The sequence below is a fragment of the Rattus norvegicus genome, chromosome 7, assembly GCF_021556685.1.
Source record: "Rattus norvegicus strain SHRSP/BbbUtx chromosome 7, alternate assembly SHRSP_T2T, whole genome shotgun sequence".
NCBI classification, from domain to species: Eukaryota; Metazoa; Chordata; class Mammalia; order Rodentia; family Muridae; genus Rattus; species Rattus norvegicus.
The window spans coordinates 133,277,117-133,296,893 of NC_141540.1; the positions used below are offsets into that span (position 1 = coordinate 133,277,117).

The following is a 19,777-nucleotide window of genomic DNA, read 5'->3' on the forward strand; positions in this document are numbered from 1 at the left end:
TCAAATTAAATCTGTGTTTTTTGAAATTCATCTATGTAGCAACGACAGATTATTGTCTTTTTGTATATATCAGATATGTCTAGAGGTAAATAAACCATAAAATGAATATAGTTTTATTATATATATAATGTGTATTAAAAGAGTATTTTAATATTAGCATATAAGATGGGGTCTAGGTAATTTAACAATGCCTATCTCATCCTAGAAAAGCTATGAATCTTCAGCCATGAAGTCAACATGTATGCTTCAACAGTCCCAGCATTGGACTAAAAGCCAGGAAGATTCTTGGAGAGCTGCTGGTGTTCTGTCTATGTTGGAAGCCCAAATAAGCAAGTTGTAATATCAGTAAAAGGCTATAGGAGTGACAGCAGTATGGTCAATGGACTTGCCAGCAAGAGTGAAGGCAAACAGGCAAACGCCACAATTGCCTTCCGTGTTCTTTTCTCTAGGCTGCCACCAGAAGATGCTGCCCACAATTAGGGAGGGTCTTTTCACCTCAAACAATCTCACCACAAAGTCCCCGACAGGAGTGCTCAGTTGACGTGATCCAGTCAAGATGCCAGTCAGTATTAGCCATCACACTCTTGAAAGTGATTTTATTGTCTATTAGTAATATCAGGTGAATTATAAGCGACAAGACTAACTTGAAACAATAAAATATTAAAGTGAAGTGAATAGTTATACTTTTATAAAAATAATGTTAAGTGAAAAAGAAAATTCATCCTAAGTATTTAACATTTAAAATTATTGTACTAAAAATTGTGTATCAAATGGGGAAATTCTCAAGCCGTTTCTACATTGAAATAGAGATGATCGAAATCTTATTCGTGTACAGATTGTCTTCTTCTGAATCTGAGTTTACTGAGCCACACCTCACTGGGAAACAGTTGAAACTTTAAGCAGAGCCTTTGTACAGTAAAACCAGGTGAGCCAAACAAATATTACAGCCTGTTGTATGTGCCATCTACGCAGAAAGGTAATTTTAATAGATCTTTTAGAGAAAAATAATGTGAAAATTAAAGCAAGTCTAGGAAGGCTAATAGGCAAATATTCTTGACATCATCAAGAGAGAGAGAGAGAGAGAGAGAGAGAGAGAGAGAGAGAGAATTATTATGAGACAAAAAAAAAAAACATTACAACAGCCAGAGACACAGGAGTCATTAATCTAAAGTCTTCCAGAGCCAGACAATGGGGTCACTAAAACAGGCACAAATGCTCAGTAATATCCACGTCCCATTGGTCCTGTTGCGGACAATGGAGTTGGCTTCTTGGATCTAGAGTTCAAAACTTCCAAAGGAATCAATACCAGCAGGGCTTTCCTCCAACCAAGAGGTCGAAGTCAAAATGGCTTCCAACATGCAGTAGCTGGATCATCTACCTTCCTCTTGTTCTGGGAGGTTTGCTTGGAAGTGTAGCTCCCAGTGCAAAGGCAAGAGAAAGGGAAGCATGCGTTGCAGAACGTGACTTATCCTGAATGTATAATGGTCCTGCTGGATTCTAAAATATAGCATAGTTTTGAGAAGTTCATAGACTGTCACAAAGAAAACTATGCTCACGTTACAAGATGTTTAATTTTTAATAATAATGAGGTGATTAGGACACGTGCGATGTATGAATAAATATATAAATGAATAATGACTCCATTATCTGGGTGACATGTCCCACTAACTATAGCTCTGGACCTGCCTGTGGCTTTGTTTCTGTCTTTACTGTTCACCATAGAACTTTCTCCAAGTGTTGTGACTATTCCAACCTGCAGTACAGATTGAAGTCTGATGGTTGAAGCTCGTTTTAAACTTGCCATGATAACATTAAAATCTGAAACTCTGTGGATGTCCAAGGAGATACCACAGTCTAAACTTGCCCAAAACATTTACATTTCCTGGTGTGATTAGTAGAAAAATACAATATATTCTTCTTCATGATAGAGAAAAAGAATCTCCCCCATTTCATAGTCAATTCAAACAGAAAAAGGGCACCCCATAACAATTTTAAATTTTGATTCTTAAAATTATATTCTAATACTTACCGTGCGTCAATGTTTTTCTCTAACGTGAGCTTCTTGGTGCTTCGGATTGTATTATTTTTATAATATAAAATGGCCGTCGACAATGAAAACGTATTTGGACAAAAAGATATGTATTGATTTCACTACCGTGTTGAGCGGATAGGACGGTGGCAAATCTATTTTGTGAATTTTCATAGATGTACTGCAAGCCCTCTCCCAGTGATGCCCAAAGAGTCTGTCCTTCAGCATTTCAATTAAACCACTCTTAGGTTAAAAGAGAAATTATAACATTTCACTGTAGCAATCCCAAGGAGGCACAGAATCACAAGCAGCAGGCAGTTATTGGTGAGCGATCTTGTGGTTCTCCATCAAGACAGTGACATCTATGAAGTGTCCACAGTAGTGTTGCCAATTATCTATCTACCTGATGGAGTACGAAAGCAATATTTTCTTGTCCAAATGTATTTTTAACATCAGTGGTCATTACATTTATATTGAAGAAATATAAATGATTTTAGAAAACTAAGTCAAGGATGTTGGCACAAAGGGAAACACTGTAATTGATGTATTGAGTAGAATTTCAAAATCTAGATTTCAAAAATGTTCCCAGTGACAATTTATAGTGTTTGCAGATTCGCATGTGTTCATATGCTCTGTGACTTCCGCATTATTTATCCCATGTATACATTTTAAGCTTATTTTATTTGTTGCCTATGGATTATGTCATATCATGTCATGTTATATGAGACAGCATCTCAGTATAGCCTTGGATTTTCTGAAATGTTGTTGACCAAGGTTGGCTTGAATTCACAGAGAAAGCCCTGCCTCTGCCTAGCAGATGCCAGGATCAGACAGCCATTTGGCCTTTCCTTCCAATTCCTGTCATGCTATAGCCTTCCAGCTCTATGCTCCACGGCAGCTTCCGGCTTCCCTCACAAGATCTGTAAGCCCTGTGGCCTTTGGCTGTAGGTGAGGACTTCACAGTGGGGTTGGAATCTGAGATGGTCCACAACAGCTCAAGTGACTGAGTGGTGGCTTATCGGGCTATGAAAAGTGACTGGATTCAGCGGGCACTGTCCTAATCAATGACATGAGCAGCCCATTGATCAATTTATAATGTGATAGCTTGGCTGAGATGTAAAGGACTGGTTGGTAGAAGTAAGTCACTGAGGGTGGGCCTGTAGAGACACACCTTGTCTGTGGCTCCTTCTCACTATCTCTCTCCCTCTTCTCTTTCCCTCTGTGTCTTCCCAGTCATCTTCCTCCTTTCCTTGTTTTCCCCACCCTCATTCCTCCGCCCTCCTGGTTGCTGTGAAGGGAACAACCTCCAGTATTTCACAGTGTAACTTCCATGATCTTCAGCCTCACCCCAGGCAGGAGGCACAAGATCAAGGGATCTTGGATTTGAAATTTCAGGAACCATAAAAGCCAAGTAAATACCCACTTTTAAAAGTCATTCTTTCCAGTATTTCCTACAACAGCTTAAAGGTTTGACTAATATAATGACATTTTAGGGCAAAAAGAAACCCTCGAATAACAACAAGTAAACAACAAGAACAAAAACTTGTTTAATATTAAGAGAGGAATAAAGAGAGCTCAGGTGACCTGTTTTTGATATGGTTGGGCAAAACTTTCTTGGGAACAGTGTCAGTTTTGTTGTCAAGAGTGGAAAGAGGGTTAGCTGTTTGTGGCTGAGCCATTGTTGGACTTGGATGACGCATTCTAGGTTAAAGGTTAGGTTCACAACCCACCATGACCCACAGCACATCAGAACTGCTCTGTGCAGCATACATGTACTTGGGAAATTCACTTGAACAACTGATTCCGACTTTAGATACAAATACATATTTCCCCCCTTAGATTTATTTACTTCGTAAGCCCTGAGGTTTAGATGTTATCCTTTTAATGTTTGTTTTTTACACAGTTTTATTCTGAGTGAGGTTGCTCTAAGATTTCATAGGTTAGTTCTTAAAAGAGTATAAAATCTGAAAGGCAGTTGCTCAGGTGAGAAATATATAATAAAATTACCAGAATCCAATCTTTTTAGAGTTAACTACAAATAATCCTGTTATGTTTTCACATTTTAAAATTCCATCATTTTAAGAATATCTCCCTGTGTTTCGAATAAAGAAGAGTTAAATTTAGTTAGTCAGAGCCATTTAAGACACTAAAGGGGTATGTGCGTGTGCGTGCGTGTGTGTGTGTGTGTGTGTGTTTGTGTATGTATATATGTGTGCATATGTGTATGTGTGTATGTGTATATGTGTGTGTATGTATGTGGGTATGTACGTACATACATACAACTTGTATTGTTCATGTCTGTGCATCAATAATATTTGGTGAGTAGTGTTATATGATGCTATTGTTAACAAAAATAATTTCCAGTGGTAAACATATATCGCCATATAAACATAAGCTGAATACTTAGAGACCTTTAATTGCTTAATTATTTCACCTCTGAGTAGAAATCTATACCTTTATCCAAAGATGAAACTGAGCTTTACTTCTTTGCTTTCTTACTTACGTTCTATTTATAGGATACACGTTATTGTTGCATACATTATTAATGTATTATGAAAATGAAAATACTATATAATACAGCGACGCTCCATTTGTTTCAACGTAGCCCTTTTACGTTCCTTTACAAATATACCTTATTTGTTCTTTGTAAAACCTTTTGAAATATGCATACAAAAAACTATGTGCTCCACTGATTTGAAAGTAAAACTGGGGTAGCTCTATAAGATGTGATACACATACATAATGCACATGCTCATAAACCCTCATTACATACATGCATGCACATACGCACATGCATGCACATACATGTGTATGCACATGTGCACATGTATGTGCATGCACACATGCATACACATGCACATGCACAAGCACATACATATGCGTGTACACAAGAGCGTGAGATCTTGATGGACTAAGTGCTGGAATTCATACAAGTTTCCAATGAAGTATTCAACAACAAGAATTTAAAAAAAAACTAAATCTCTCCATGATTCCATTTGGACTGTGTATGCAATTTTGTGTGAAGTGTTTCAATAAACCATCTGGTATATGCCGAAATGCCCCAATTAAAATCAAACCTACACTGGAAATATTTCATAATATGTAGGTTTTATCTTTTCCCTTGTGTTCATTATCTCTTCTTTGAGAAATGGCCTCTAATAAAGATATTCATTTGCCCTCAGGATATGTATGCATTAAGGAAATAAAAACCCCAAGAGTTCTCCCTATTATATCCATAAGCCATTTGTCAAATATCCCTGGGGCCTTTCAGGCGCTGGTCAGTGATTTGCAGCAATCACCACAGAAACTCCACATAGTTTTGCAACACAACTTTGTGAGCCTTCCAAACCAGCACACCTTTTAAGCCTTCCTCGTGCTTTACTGAAGGATTCAGGGAAAATAACTGTCCTTCTGGACTAGAACTTTTCACAGCAATGGACTCAAGGGTTATCAAAACCAGATCTCGCATTAGGACTTTGACTCTCTGCAGAACCGTGGCCAAGGAGAAAGCGGTTGTTGTTATTTTTTACAGCATTGAATTGGGCGGAAGAAGAATTCTTATCAGTGCAACCTATTGTTGTTCCAAATTTTAAATGTTGACCTTATTTTTTGATATCATCTTTGTTCGGTATATTCTTAGATTATAGGTGATTGCAGGGAAGGCTCCCTAACCTCCTTCACATGTGTGCTGATTAGGGCTATTTCCGTGGTTGTTTCAAAAGAAGAAAAGAAAAGTTGTGAGGCAGGAAAGAGACATCAGCCTACCAGAGACTGTTCCTAGGCACTGTCTTTGAGTAAAATCTCAGCATTTAAAAAAAATTCTCTTTGTTCTTTTGTGCACAGTGGATAACTGTATCACTGCTTCGCTGAGGATTGGGTTTACTGGGTTCAAGGGAACATGACTGTACAGAAATTTTATAGTCTTTATAGAAGGTCAGAGGATAATATAAACACAGAAGGGAATCATTCTGATAGAAAAGGGAATTCAAGGTGTACTGTTTATCGGGACGGCTCTATTATTTTGCCGCACACAGTCAGGAAATTTCTAAATCAGAACTTGAATAAAAGGGACCTAAGTATAAAGGTGAACTCCCTGAGTACACTCAGGCACTCAGGCTTCTTCTTCCACTGCAGTACAGCAGAGAAAGACAGACCCAGAGAGCAGAGGCTCCAGTTTAGCTGTTAGGAACCAGTTTATCACGGCTCACTTCTAAAAGCCACCTGCCAGTAGCTTCCACATTCGCTCAGTGTCATTATTTCCTTTAATGTCCTTAAAGTGTTCAGCACCGATCTGCGATCCAGCTCGTTTGGTTTTTTTAAATCACCCTTCTCTTTCTAATTATAAAATACACAGAATGTTTCACAGGACCTGTGTGGTGTGTGGTGTATGTGTGTGTGCACGCACATGTATGTGCATGCATGTGCGTATGTGCATGCATGTATGTAATGAGGGTTTATGAGCATGTGCATTATGTATGTGTAGCACATCTTATAGAGAATGCTCAGACTGATGACAGTGTTTCTTTGAAACTGTTGTTCATGGCAAAACCTTGTGTTCACTCTATCATTTATGATTCACCATGTATTTTATGTTAAAATGATACTTTTAACTCACTGCTTTTTAAAATAGAGTTGTCTACCCCAAAAGATACTCTATCTTTTGATTACATGGTTGCTTTGGCTTTTTCTTCAATACTACAGAGCTAGGTGCCAATCCCAGCTTTCAGACCATTTTAACTTATATTTTAAGAGAATTGTAGCCAGGGGATTTTTACAAACAAAAGATGTAAGGAAGGAAGGGTCAGAAGATGTAACATCATACCCTGCAGTGCACCCATAGAAACTTGGGTTTTCTTTCCATTGCTAGAGAATGAGTTTCCCAATTTTCACAAAAATAAAATCTCTTCCATTCATGTGACTGGAGCCACACAGATTTTTCTATTACTTCCTTTATATAATTAGTTCTTTTAGTCAGTCAGTTTCAGTACCTTGGCAAAATATTTTTGAGCATTTTTATAATTCTTATTTCAATTATTTCTTAATTCTTATTTGGTGGTTCATTTTATATTCCCTCCAAATCTACAATGATGATACTGGGTGAGAGTTCTCATGTTCTATTTGAACCTGATTTTCCTCAGTTCTTAGAAAATGTAATATCAAAATAATTTCCATCCTAAAAACTGAAAACTATAATAAAAACAGAAAGAAAAAATAAATAAGCCCTATGTTGAGAACATGAATGGTACTTACCAGAAAGATACTGCATTCATCTCAGCCTGTTTGGATCATGGTCCAGGATAATGGATAATGGTCAGCATATGTGGATATTCCTTTGTTGAAAATCTAAAGCTACTATTAACCCATATGATTGGCCTCAGTATCCACAGTCTATCAGCTGTGACTAGTAAACAGAATTAGCCATTGGAAGCCATAAACTCACGGCAGGATACAGATAGTCTGCAAGGAGGCCTCCTCAGCCGTTACAATGATGGCTGGAAGCCTTCCGTTTTCCTAGCACTGCCCTGTAGGCCAGTAAATCAGCAAAACCACCAGTCAGACCATGCCCTTGGCGAAATAGGATGCGATGTGGCATAATTACAAAGGAAATGGTTGGAGAGAACTCTCCAGAGCCCTCCGAGCTAAGTGCCTCGGGGTGCTTTCCTGCTGGCCGCGGATTGGATCCCAGTCATGTAGCGTCATGCCCAGAGGTTGCTAGACGTTTTCACTCTCCCAAAACCATATTCTGACACTTCTGCATCTCCTCATAAAACAAAGACTACACGCACTCACTTATAAAACAGCTATTTAAAATAAAAATATTTGAATATTTAAATAAATATTTAATAATAAATAAATATTTAAATATTTAAAATAAAAATAAGCTATTTTCTTTGTGGAAACAACTAGGTTTCCACAAGATTTGCTCCTGTCGATAATTTAGTACACTAGTACCTGAATGTTTACAAGTTTCATGCAATTCGTCGTCACCCTGACTACTAAGTAGTGCTGGCACTCCTTGAGCACGTGAAAGGAAAGATAGCTCCAGAACTCTGGCTTACACCAGTTGCACCGGGTGATTGCCGATGACAAGTTGACTTTCCCAAAGCTGTGTTTGCTGAGACTGCATAAGATCTAAAGAAGCTGGAAGTCTTGATGTTCGTGTGCTAGGTCCTTCACTGTCGATCCAAGCAGCAGGCGCAGAGGATCTTGGGAGGGTGTCCATCTTGGGCAGACAATGCTGGAGGTGTTGTTATTCACTTGATTTTCATCTAGCTACTCACTGTGAGGTGCAAGGGGACATGGACTCAGGATTACACTCCAGGTAAGAACTAGAAACAGCAGCGTTTTCCCTAAATGATTAAGGAAGTATGACAGGACCCAGAAGGTTGTAGGTCAACGGACATATTGGATTTTACTGAGTAGACGGCATGAAGTCGCACCCTGAGGACAGAGTCTCGGCACTGCATATAAAAGCCCAGTGAAAGAGCAGAACACACGGTGCTCGTGCCATGTAATGTAAACGCCACATCCAGTTTCAGGGTCTCCCTCCCTGTATGTCACTAAGTATTGTATACAGTCGCCCAAATAATAACCATCACATCAAGCTCGCATTCATTTCTCCCTCAAAAAGTAATAATCTGTAATTGAGTACTTCTCGTAGTTTCCATTATTCCACGTATGAAGCTTCTTAGACCTTTCTTTTCTTCCCCTTTTCTTCTCCACCTGAGATGTACCATACATGTACCCTGCACCGAGACTCTCAGACGCACACTGCACCTACGCCCCTCGCTGTGGCTCTCAGTTGCATTATTCATTTGACCTGCACTGTAGCTCCTTGGAGTCACAGCTTTGATCAAAGAGTTGAGACTCTTTCCAACATCTCCCCAAGGCCGGGTTCTGCCATGATGAAAAGGATATCCATTTCAGTGAGAACTCATGACTTGGAGACACAATATCAAGTGCTAGAACTGAAACGATTAACGGGATTTGGTCCCTTTTCTGAGCAGCCGCAATGACTAATGGATGAGAGAGACAAGCGGGCATCCTTCTTGAGGAGAGCGGTAATGTCCATACGGCCAGGGGAGAAAGACAAGACTGCATGAAACTTCATCTGTGGCTTGGAGCCGTTAGAGAATAGTCTAGAAACATGACAGATGTGCTGGAGAGCTACATACTTCAGTGTTAGATGGGGCGGGGATCAAGGATGGCAGTGTAAGGATGGCCTTGGCAGGTAGCCGCAAGCATCAGGGCATGCTAGACAGGCAAGAACAGCTTGTGGAATGCACAGCAATATGGCTATGAAGAACTTAGGAGATGTGGCTGGGATCGTATGGGGGCCACGTTGGGGTCCACTTTGTCGTGGATGTAGTAAGAAGCAGCATAGCCAGTTCTGTACTTTCGCCATTCTACTTCCTGTTCAGCTGGCTAAGGAAAATGAAGTTTTTCCTCTTTTCTCTCCTCCAAAGTACTAGCTAACTCACCCAGCACAAAATTGCACTCTATAGAATGCTGTATTTGTTCAAATACTCCAAAGTTTGTAGATTAGAGCAAAGGGATTTGTTTTGCTCAGACTTATAGATACTGTGAAGATCAGGAAGCCTTGCAATGTTTGGCCTTTGAGGGCTTTCAGTAACAGCATCATGGCGAGGGTGTGTAAGATTCAGAAAGCCATGGTAGACTGGGTACCAATGCTTGTTCACTTCTAATAACCCTGTCTCAAGAATTAACTTAGAGTTCTACCAGCTATGCTAATCCTTCCATAGTGAAACCTCCAATAATCTAATCAGCTCCCCCTAGAAACTTCCCCCGCCAAACTTCACAAAGTTCACCTTACCATATCACTATACTCAGAAACCAGATGAGGGACCCATGTAAACCATACCCTAGGCATATACGTCACCAGTGCAATAGTGGATGACAGTGCTAGGTACATATCACATGTCACTGGTTTGCATAGGTATCTCAGGCTGCCATAACGCAGCCCCAGAGGCTGGCGGATTAAACACAAATATCCCCCATAGTTCCAGAGGAAGGAAAGTCTAAGTTCAAGGTGACAGTGAAAGCCCTGTGTGATAAGGACAGCTTTACAGGTCTTTCTCTTTCTCTTCCTGTGAGAGTACTGATCCTGTTCTTAGGGCTCCCCACTCAGGGCTCCCACTCCATCCCGAAGGTCCACTTGGAGGTAAGCCCTTCAACATAGGATGTTAGAGCAGCTACAAACTCTTAACTGTTCTACCCCAGGCCTTCCAAATCCATGTCCTTCCCCAAAGCAAAATAAAATTATTAAATACTAACTAGTCTACCTTGTTCAACCTGGATTCTTAATTTTGTGAATAATTTCAGGAATAGATTAGCAGGAGGAAAAGAAATGTGTGTGTTTCCCTGAGTTACCTCAACCTTAATGACCAGAGTCTTCTTTGTTACTTATTTTAATTGGCTCACAAAGTAACAGATTTTCTTTTTTTTTTTTTTTTTTTTTTTTGGTTCTTTTTTTCGGAGCTGGGGACCGAACCCAGGGCCTTGCGCTTCCTAGGTAAGCGCTCTACCACTGAGCTAAATCCCCAGCCCCGTAACAGATTTTCTTAAGATGTTTCCATATCTTCTCCCCCTCCCCCGTGCAGGCTCCTCTCCCCTATCTCCATGTCCCCGCCATCCATTGTACCCATGTGTTGCCTCCTTCCACTCTCATGGTATGTGCTCTCCGCTAGGCATCATCTTAACCAAACACAGTCAAGATTCCATATCAAGGCAAAGCTGGGAACCTATGAAAGCCAAAGTTATGTCCTTTCAAATACAACAGTGACTCGGATATGGGGTACACTTTACATCCCCATAAGGCAGATACCAGAAAGAAAAAATGGGTGACATTTAATGATTCAAGTTTCATGAGATCTTAAAATGCAAAAGTATTCAACTTTAATGCAATATCCAGCCTTTGGTGCCTCTGGCTGAAGTCACAATATTACATCCATGTTTGGCAAACCTCACTCTAAAGAGATGGCTTTTTGTGGAGGTCCTTACTACATCATCCTTACTACATCGTGGTTCTTGGGTATGAGGGTTTCCTGTCAACTTCTCCTCAACTGCTGTGAGCAGAGGCTTCCCAAGCAATAGAAACCGAGACAGTGACTCTGGTGTTCCTGGTGTTGCCTTTGAGGCCATTTTCCCCTTTTCTTGAAAAGCTGTACATGTTTGAAACCTGAATGGCCTTATCATCCCATTTTCACTCCAATAGTTCAAGCTATTAATAAGGTCTGTGGTTGACACACCCACCCATCTTGTGCAGTGGCCCATCACCCATGGGCTTATTGTTCTCTTCTTGGATTTATCTGTAGTATAGGCAGACTGCACATTTTCTAAATTTTCAAGTCTTGGGTCTTTTTGCTGACAGTGACTTCATCTTGCATCTTAAATTTCATGTAAGCCATCAGGAGGGTACAAGCCACTCACTTATCACTTGGGTTAGGAATATCCTTATTAAATGCCATCCCCCCATCCTCACAAAACCCATTAAACTATAAGGACAATTCAGCCAAGTTCTTTGTATCATCCAAGCCTTTCTCCAATGCACAGATGAGCAGAAGCTTATTGGCTTCTAGATGAGGAGGTTAAGACGTCAAGTTGTGAGGACGAGTATACAGCAAGAACATGTGACAGAGAGAAAGGAAAAAAGACACGTGTTAGTTTCTTTATAGGGTACATATCCCACTGTCTTAGTTAGGGTTTTACTGCTGTGAACAGACATCATGACCAAGGTAACTCTTATAAAGAAAACTTTATTTGGGGCTGACTTATAGGTTCAGAGGCTCAGCCCATTATCATTAAGGAAGGTAGGATGGCAGCATCCAGGCAGGCATGGTGCCATAGGGGCTGGGAGTTTTACATCTTGTTCCAAAGGCAGTCAAAAGATTTACTTCTTTTGGCTAGGAGGAGGGTCTCAAAGCCTACTCACGGTGACACACTTTCTCCAACAAAGCCACACCTCCTAATAGTACCACTCCCTGGGCCAAGCATATTTAAATCACCACACCCATCAATAACAAACCTCTCCTACTACTCACAGAAATGTTAATTCCTTTGTTCTTCCCCAATGACAGATCCTCTCTCTCTATTCCTTCCCTTTTCACATTGTTGAATTGCACCTAATTTTCCAATATGTGATTTTTAGGGAAAAAACCACACATTGTAGAGAGACTCTCTTATAAGCTTCACCTGTCAATGAAAAAGCTGATGGCCAATGAGCTGAGGCAGGGAGTAGAGGTGGGACACTGGCAGGAAGAGAGAGGATTCTGGGAAATAATAAGAGTATAAAAAAAGAGATTCAAGAGAATGTGAGGGAGAATGCAGGGAGAGAAAGATAAACCAGCAGATGGATGAACTCAAGAAGATGCTGAGAGAGATGCTGAAGAAGACGCTAAAGAAGTGGACCAGGACTGAAGAGAGGTAACCAACCAAGTAGTAGACACGGAACGGTTAGAACGGATTACATAAGTTACAGATCCTCAGGGAATGAGCCACAGCTTGTGTAGCCCACACCTTTAATAACACTTATTCTGAGAGTCACCATTCCAAGAGCAGGAGCCAGAAGAAGAAAAAATGGATTAATATATTTTAACGAGAAACAATTGTAAGTAAGATGAAGTTTTAAAGTATACTTAAAAGGGAATTCTTTGAACCAGGAATAACAGATAAAGTTAACGACTGATAGGCAAAGATCTAAATAAATGAGGAAAGTTAATCCAGTAATCCAGATTAGGATAAGAATGTACAGAAAAGGGGGAGGGGGCATGGGAGAGGGGGGGATAGGGGATAACATTTGAAATGTAAATACATAAAATATCCAAGAAAAATACAATTTAAAAAGTTGTAACGGTAAAAAAAAAAAGAGCATACTGAATAATAGTAAAATCTAAATCTTTAAGTCTCTAGTGATGGGGATAAGGAAAGTACAATCAGCCAACTGACACAAGATGGAAATGAGGAGAGTTGAGGGTGGACAGTAAAAGAAAACTTGACTATTTGAGAGGCAGACAGAAGTGTGCATGTGTGTGTGTGTGTGTGTGTGTGTGTGTGTGTGTGTGTGAGAGAGAGAGAGAGAGAGAGAGAGAGAGAGAGAGAGACTGTGATTAGCATATTTCAAGTGTCCACCCGTGACTTAAACTCGGTGAAGTGTTGGTTTCGAATATTAACAATCTCCGTACTCTTTAAAGACCACCCTGGTCCTTAACACCCTTCTCCCTTCCGTTGCCTGTGACTTATGCTATTACCGAGCTCTCTTCAGTTGCTCTTTCCCCTTCCAGACCCGCAAAGAGGATTTAGCCAGGATCCCAGTTACATTTGCAAATGCCATCCTCGGGACCTAAGTACATTTTAACAGCACTGACAGTTCCATTATCACAGCTTGACCACGCCAGGCTTTATAGCATCGCTAAGTAATCTGTGTCAATTCCTGCTCTTGAGAATAAAGGACAAAATATCTCTTAAGATAAAAGGAAATCTTTATCAAAAAAAAAAAAAAAAAAAGCTACCCTTCCTCCACAGTATCCAATCTTTAAAACACTACTGGGTTGTAATATTTTATTCACAAGACAAATTCTTTCCAATATTCCATCTCTTTTCTGTTGTAATTTTGCTGTGGAGACCAGTTCTGTTTAGGCCAAGCAGTTCTAGCAAACATAAAAGGGATCTATGCATGCTCGCATGCTCATGAGTTCATACAGCATTAAGGGACGTGCACAGATCTGATGGCTGGCACCCAGGAGCCTCTGGATGCTCTGCAATGAGCTTCCTCTGATCTGAGATACAAATTAGGCCTCCTGCTAGTAATATATTTATTTCAGCATACATAACAACCACTAAAATACATCTGCAAAATTCCCTGTTCTGGATAAGAATCAAAGAGTAGATAAAGTATCAGTTTGAGTATTGTTGTCAACAATTTGATATATTTGATGTGATTTTCCCCCGAAATGGACCCTCTGATGCTACTTCGTCATGGAGCTTCATCTGGCTTCAATAATTTCTTAAGTATCACATCAGTCAGCACATATATAGGTTCAGTCTGACACGTGTGTGTGTGTGTGCATGTGTGTGTGTGTGCATGTGTACTACACAATAGGGGATCAAATGGAAAGAAGTCAACATGGGGAATTCCAACCTTTCTTATTGAATGTAATTGGCAATCGTTTTCCACGGCATATTAGAGGAACCCAGGATGAGGCAGGGTAGTGTTCTATGTTAGAATTTCCAGCATTCAGAAACACTTTCTTGTTTCTAGCACTTCAGGTGAGTTTAATACAGTTTTAAAGTTCTTTGGGGGGAGAGGGGGGATCTTGATAGGCACTGTGCTTTGAGATCTATTGAACCAGATGCGTTAGAATGACGTTGTTATGGAAGAGTAACAATGATACATTAAGTCATTAGTATTTCGGGAACTCGACTTTTCAATTTACTACCTACTCGTACTGAACACGACATATCTTCATAAAGTGTCAAAAGCCTGTTGGTCCTCCGTTGGCATACAGAACCAACATTCATATTTAAGAATATGTATGTATCTTTCACTGTTTTACTTGTTATTGGGGGTGATTAATGCCCCACAGAAACAGAAATAAATTTGAGTCGGATGGAGAAATGTGTTCATTTGACAGCAACAAGAGGAATGGGGCAGCGTTAAAAGGGGAATATGGGAAGTGATGGTGAGCAGGATGAAAGAATGCTTAGTTTTATAAAATGTTATTGCAATTTCTGTTATATACAGTCCTTGTAGGATATTCAACTTAGAAAAGAGAAAGAGATTTCGTACTTAAAGGAAGGCACTGCCACTGTGTATACATGATGCTTTTTTTTTTAAAGATTGGTATATTCCTACATATTTCTTTTTAAAACTTATTCTTTAAGAATTTTATATATGTATACAAAAAGATATGATCATTACATCATGCAGTGGCCCTCACTTTCCTTCTTCCTCTTCTTCTTCATCCTCCTCTTCCTCCTTCTCTTCCTCTTCCTCCTCTTCTACCCCCTCTTCCTCCTCCTCTTCTTCCTTCTCTTCTTCATCCTCCTCTTCCTCCTCTTCTTCCTCCTCTTCCTCCTCTTCCTCCTCTTCCTCCTCTTCTTCCTCCTCCTCTTCCTCCTTCGATTCCTCTTCCTCCTCTTCCACCTTCTCTCCCTCCTCCTCCTTCTCTTCCTTCCCATACACCTTAGCCCAACAAGTCCAATTACTCCTGCATATGTAGATGAATGTGGGACCATCTACTGCAAGCGCAGGAAACCAACCAGTGGCCAAAACACTAAATAAGAACAATTCTCCCCACCCCAGCAACTATCAGCCGTCCATAAAACCTCAGTTAGGAGTGGGAGCTTATGAGATTCTGCCCCACCCATACTATAATCGTGATTAGTTTGATGTTCCATGTATCTTGTGACCAGAGCTTCTCTGAGTCCACGGGTGCCACAATTATGACACGTTCAGAAGATAGCATCTCACGGTACCTTCCCCTTTTCTTTCTGCCTGCCTCTTCCATGATGTTTCTTGTTACGAGAGCCTTGGCAGAGGAGAGGGTATGATGAACACGGGCTATTTAGGGTTGAACACTTATTGCTTATTTTTAGTTGCTTATTCTTAGCACGCTGACCAGTGAGTGATGAGTCTCTGTGCTGGTTGCTACCCATGGCTAAAAAAAAAAAAAAAAAAAAAAAAAAAATCAAAGGTAGAAAGAATGAGTATCTAATAACTGAAGATAGCTTTAGAGCTTAGGAAGAATGGGCCCTGTAGGTAGAGCTGGGAAACAGCTCTCTCACAATCTGCTTATTTGGCCTTTTGTGGTGCTTTGCTTATTTTCTCCTTTATATGAAGTAGAATTATCTCTGTTAATCCACCCAGCATCTCCTGCAAAGGCATCAGAACTCTTTGTTATGCTTCTGTACTACCGTAGTTTCCTCTGGTGCATGTCCAACTCAAGCCTTAAAAATTCCGAAAAGTAAAGTACTTGTTGGCAATTTTAGGTTTTGTGGAAAATAATTAAAAACTCACCACACTCCCTGAAAAAAAAAATACGGTAGCTCGTGCTGGCAGAGAACACGTGAGAGAAACTGGGACTTGCTGATACAGTTGCCAGGATACAGGGGCTTGGACTGAGCCAGAGCTCAGAATTCGTCTGCCTCATTCATGCTTGCTGAGCTTGCCCTGTTCTGATGCCCGTACTTTCATCTAAAAGCAGGTAGAGTCCCAACCCCCACACAAGAAACAATCGAGTGTGTATTTCATTGTGAAGCGACATTTTATGAACTCTGCTTGCCCTTGTTCTCACACGTGCCCATTTCATAACAACAAGGGCCTCCCCTGCCAATCAGTATATAAAATTAAGTTTAATTCACTCTACTATCGTGATCGTGCCAGTGAAAAGGCCAAATGACATTTGAGGTCCTTCAACTTTTCTTTATTATATTTTGACGCTTTGATCTACACTCCTGGAATCTGACCTTTGAATCTGATGAAGATGCATCTGAAAGATACACGGACTTTGGAACCCCTTTGTTCGAAAGGCATAAATACAGACATGGGTTTTGATGTTGCCCTGCTGTAATTATGGCTTGAATTTTTAATCTCAGTTAGTAAATCACAATAATTCTTGTGCTCCTCACTTTTAAATAAATTATAAATGAAGCTTTGATCTGTGTTTGTAACTCTGGGAAAATTAGGTCTCACCAGTCATAGGATTTATATCTATGGTGTCCACCACTTGTAAACTCTAGCAATGATCCTGAAATCATCTAATTATCACTTAAGTAATCGGCACTTATAGTAATTTTCGGTCCTTGTTTATAATTGTATGCGGCTTGTTTTTATTTTGTTATTCTTCTTGCTTTTTTTTTGTCATATTGAAAAGGTGGGAAACCTTGGACAAAACTTAAGTTTGCAACCAAACATAAATCAAAGCTCCATTCTTCAGTCTGAAGGCTCCCTCCCACCTCCATTCTCCGTGACCCTGGGACTGCAATCTTTTTCAGAGTGAACCTTGAGTCTGGTCTAGACAGCATGTGACTTATGAAGTGTGGAAGGGTGAGGTGTCCAGGGAAAGAGGCAAATCCTGCAGAAATGAGCTTCCCGATGATGCATTTTCTTCGTCGGCATGCCAGTTCAGGTAGAGCTGTGACCCTTTTCCTATTGGATCAGAAAGCTGTTACTCACCATTGAATGCTACTTAGGCCTTCCAATATGCAAGCCTCGTAGTCATATCCCACATCAAGGATCCTGGGTAGGAACAAAGCTACTATTGTACTCAAGCCAGAAAAACAACAAATCAGAGGGTCTGCTGCCTTCCTTAAGAGTTGGGGATCGGACTTCTCTGTGCGAGTAATATTCCCCACAAGGAAATAAGTTAGAAATCACTGTTAATGAGAACTTCTGAGATTAATATTACACTGAAAAGAGGTAAAACTAAATAAAACAAAGAACCAAAAAAGCCAGCTGCCGGAGCCCTCAGAGAGTGAATCCCACAGACGCTGTGAAAAGGAAGCTGTGAGTTCAGAGTTCACAGAGTCGCTGCATGGAGTCCATGAACGTAGCGAAGGGCAAGAGCACCATATTTGTATTGTATTGGCCCTGACACCGTTTTCATTAGTACTTTTGAACGGTGGAATCCAATCAAGGGGAAAAGCTGAAACTGTCTTTCATGTGGCAATGATATTGGTAAGTATCAGTTTAAATCTGTTACTTTCAGTTCGTTAACATCTGAAGATAGACCCAAGTAGCCAACGGCCTGTGGAGCAACATGCCTCAGTTTAATTGTAACTGCTGCGATAGGTATCTTAGCCTCGATTCTCCGTCTGTGAGGAAGACACACTGCAGTGATCGGAAACGCAAAGAGAATATGAAAGACTATCACCAGAAATGGATAGAAGATCAGGCCAAGAGCCTGACTGACAAAACCACAGCTGCATTTCAGCAGGAAATAACCCTCCAGCGCCATTCTCTGCTTCTCCGCCTGCAGGGGCTATGATCCCATCTCCCCACAGTCTCCCGGGTCCTCCTCAGCCTGGCATGATGCCTGTACCCCACATGGGAGGCCCTCCCGTGACGCCAAGGAGGGGTCCTCCTCCTCCTGGAATGACGCCTGTGGGACCAGCTCTGGGGATGAGACCACCCATGGAGGTCACATGTCCATGATGCCCGGGCCTCCGATGATGAGACCTCCCGCCCGCCCTATGATGGTGCCCGCACGGCCTGACATGACCTGGCCAGAGAGATAAGAGCAGAAGTTCTTTATCGTTTATATTTCATGTTTGACCGGGAGATCTTGGTGCTGAACCTGAGTTTACTAGATGCATGCCAGGGAACTTCCCTTCCTAACAGAGAGAACGCTTCTGGAGGGAGAAGTGCTACAAAAAACTGTGGTTTTCCCTTAAATTGTGAAACGTGAAAATAAAAATTATCAGCTCTTCTAGAGACAGACAGAGAGAGAGAGAGAGAGAGAGAGAGAGAGAGAGAGAGAGAGAGAGAGAGAGAGAGAACTCTGAAAATAACTCTCAGAAACACTAGTTCCATTGCCTGGCCCATTCAACGTTTTCATAAACTCTGTTTCTTACTCAGAACTTTTATCCAGGGCTGAAAATAATGCAATTATGTAATTCTCTCTCTCTCTCTCTCTCTCTCTCTCTCTCTCTCTCTCTCTCTCTCTCTCTCTCTGTGTGTGTGTGTGTGTGTGTGTGTGTGATTTTTCCCTACTCCCTCTCATTGTTTGTTCCCCCTCTCTCTGATTCTTGAGAGAGAGAGAGAGAGAGAGAGAGAGAGAGAGAGAGAGAGAGAGAGAGAATGAACTGACCTATGGTCCTCTGCAATCTGACGGCAAGTCAAGGTGACACTTGGACAGTTAAGGAAGAACCAATCAATCCTCGTGCTCCAATACAAAGTCATCCTGGAGTCAGAAGACAGTGAGCTAGGATTTAGCATCTTCTGCATCATTTTTCCTCCGTAGACATATTTATGTAATTACCTATAGATAACTCTATTTGCTATCATTGCACTCTGGCCGCTCAGCCGAAATCGTTTCCACATCATGATAATTCATTAAAGCGCATTTAAGCTTTTATAACTATATTTATGATTACAGATGATTGATGCTTATTGCAGAAAACTGGGAGAGCAATGGGAATTTACAAATGAGCTTCAGTCCCAGGGTAACCCTGCATGGGCCCCATCCTTATGTGGAGTCAGCACAATGAGATGGACAGCCCTGACCATGCATCCTGAGCCAGGACCCATCCAGGGCAGCATGTTCTATAGCATGCTGTGCTGTCCTCAGTTTCTATAGTGGAGATGGAAGATAGACTAAACACACGCTGTCATTATTTCCTACTACTGCTATGATTGTCTTGAGCACTGGGTCAGGCGGGAGGCATGCTTGTTTCCAGGTAACTTTTGGGTGTCCTGCAGAAACCACATGTCCACATGGAGACCGTTCACTCAGTTCTGTGCTTAGACCAAGCAGACAAGAATTTCATTGAGTGAGGTAGGAAGAGACACTAAGAGAACTCTCATCCTGTGTTTTGAGTGACTACCTATGAATTAAAACTCATTAAATGATATGAGTAAAGTTCATTATCATGAACAATTTTTCTGGCTGCGAAAATAGCAAGCAATCACATCAAAAATCACATGGAAAAGTAAACTAGAAAAAAAAATGTTAAGCTGGTTCTATCCAACCTGTTGTGCGTATCTTTTGTCATGTTCTCTTGTGTTTTCTA

General features: G+C 40.8%; 1 protein-coding gene and 2 long non-coding RNA genes across 7 annotated transcripts in view; 2 read left to right on the forward strand and 1 right to left on the reverse strand.

Moving 5' to 3' along the window:
• Positions 1-7,795, reverse strand: part of LOC148004936 (uncharacterized) — a 56,379-nt gene extending 48,584 nt beyond the window's left edge. Inside the window, exon 1 of one of the 3 annotated variants that reach the window (XR_015625892.1) lies at positions 7,280-7,795. This is a non-coding gene — a long non-coding RNA (uncharacterized LOC148004936). The remainder of the gene's footprint in view (positions 1-7,279) is intronic. The other 2 variants (XR_015625894.1, XR_015625893.1) reach the window with 2 other exon arrangements.
• Pdzrn4 (PDZ domain containing RING finger 4) overlaps positions 1-19,777 on the forward strand; it is a 348,064-nt gene that overhangs the window by 62,983 nt on the left and 265,304 nt on the right. The window lies entirely within an intron of this gene.
• LOC148004938 (uncharacterized) lies at positions 7,958-12,190 on the forward strand. The gene is made up of 2 exons (XR_015625891.1): positions 7,958-10,474; positions 10,595-12,190. It is a non-coding gene; the product is annotated as an uncharacterized LOC148004938 (long non-coding RNA).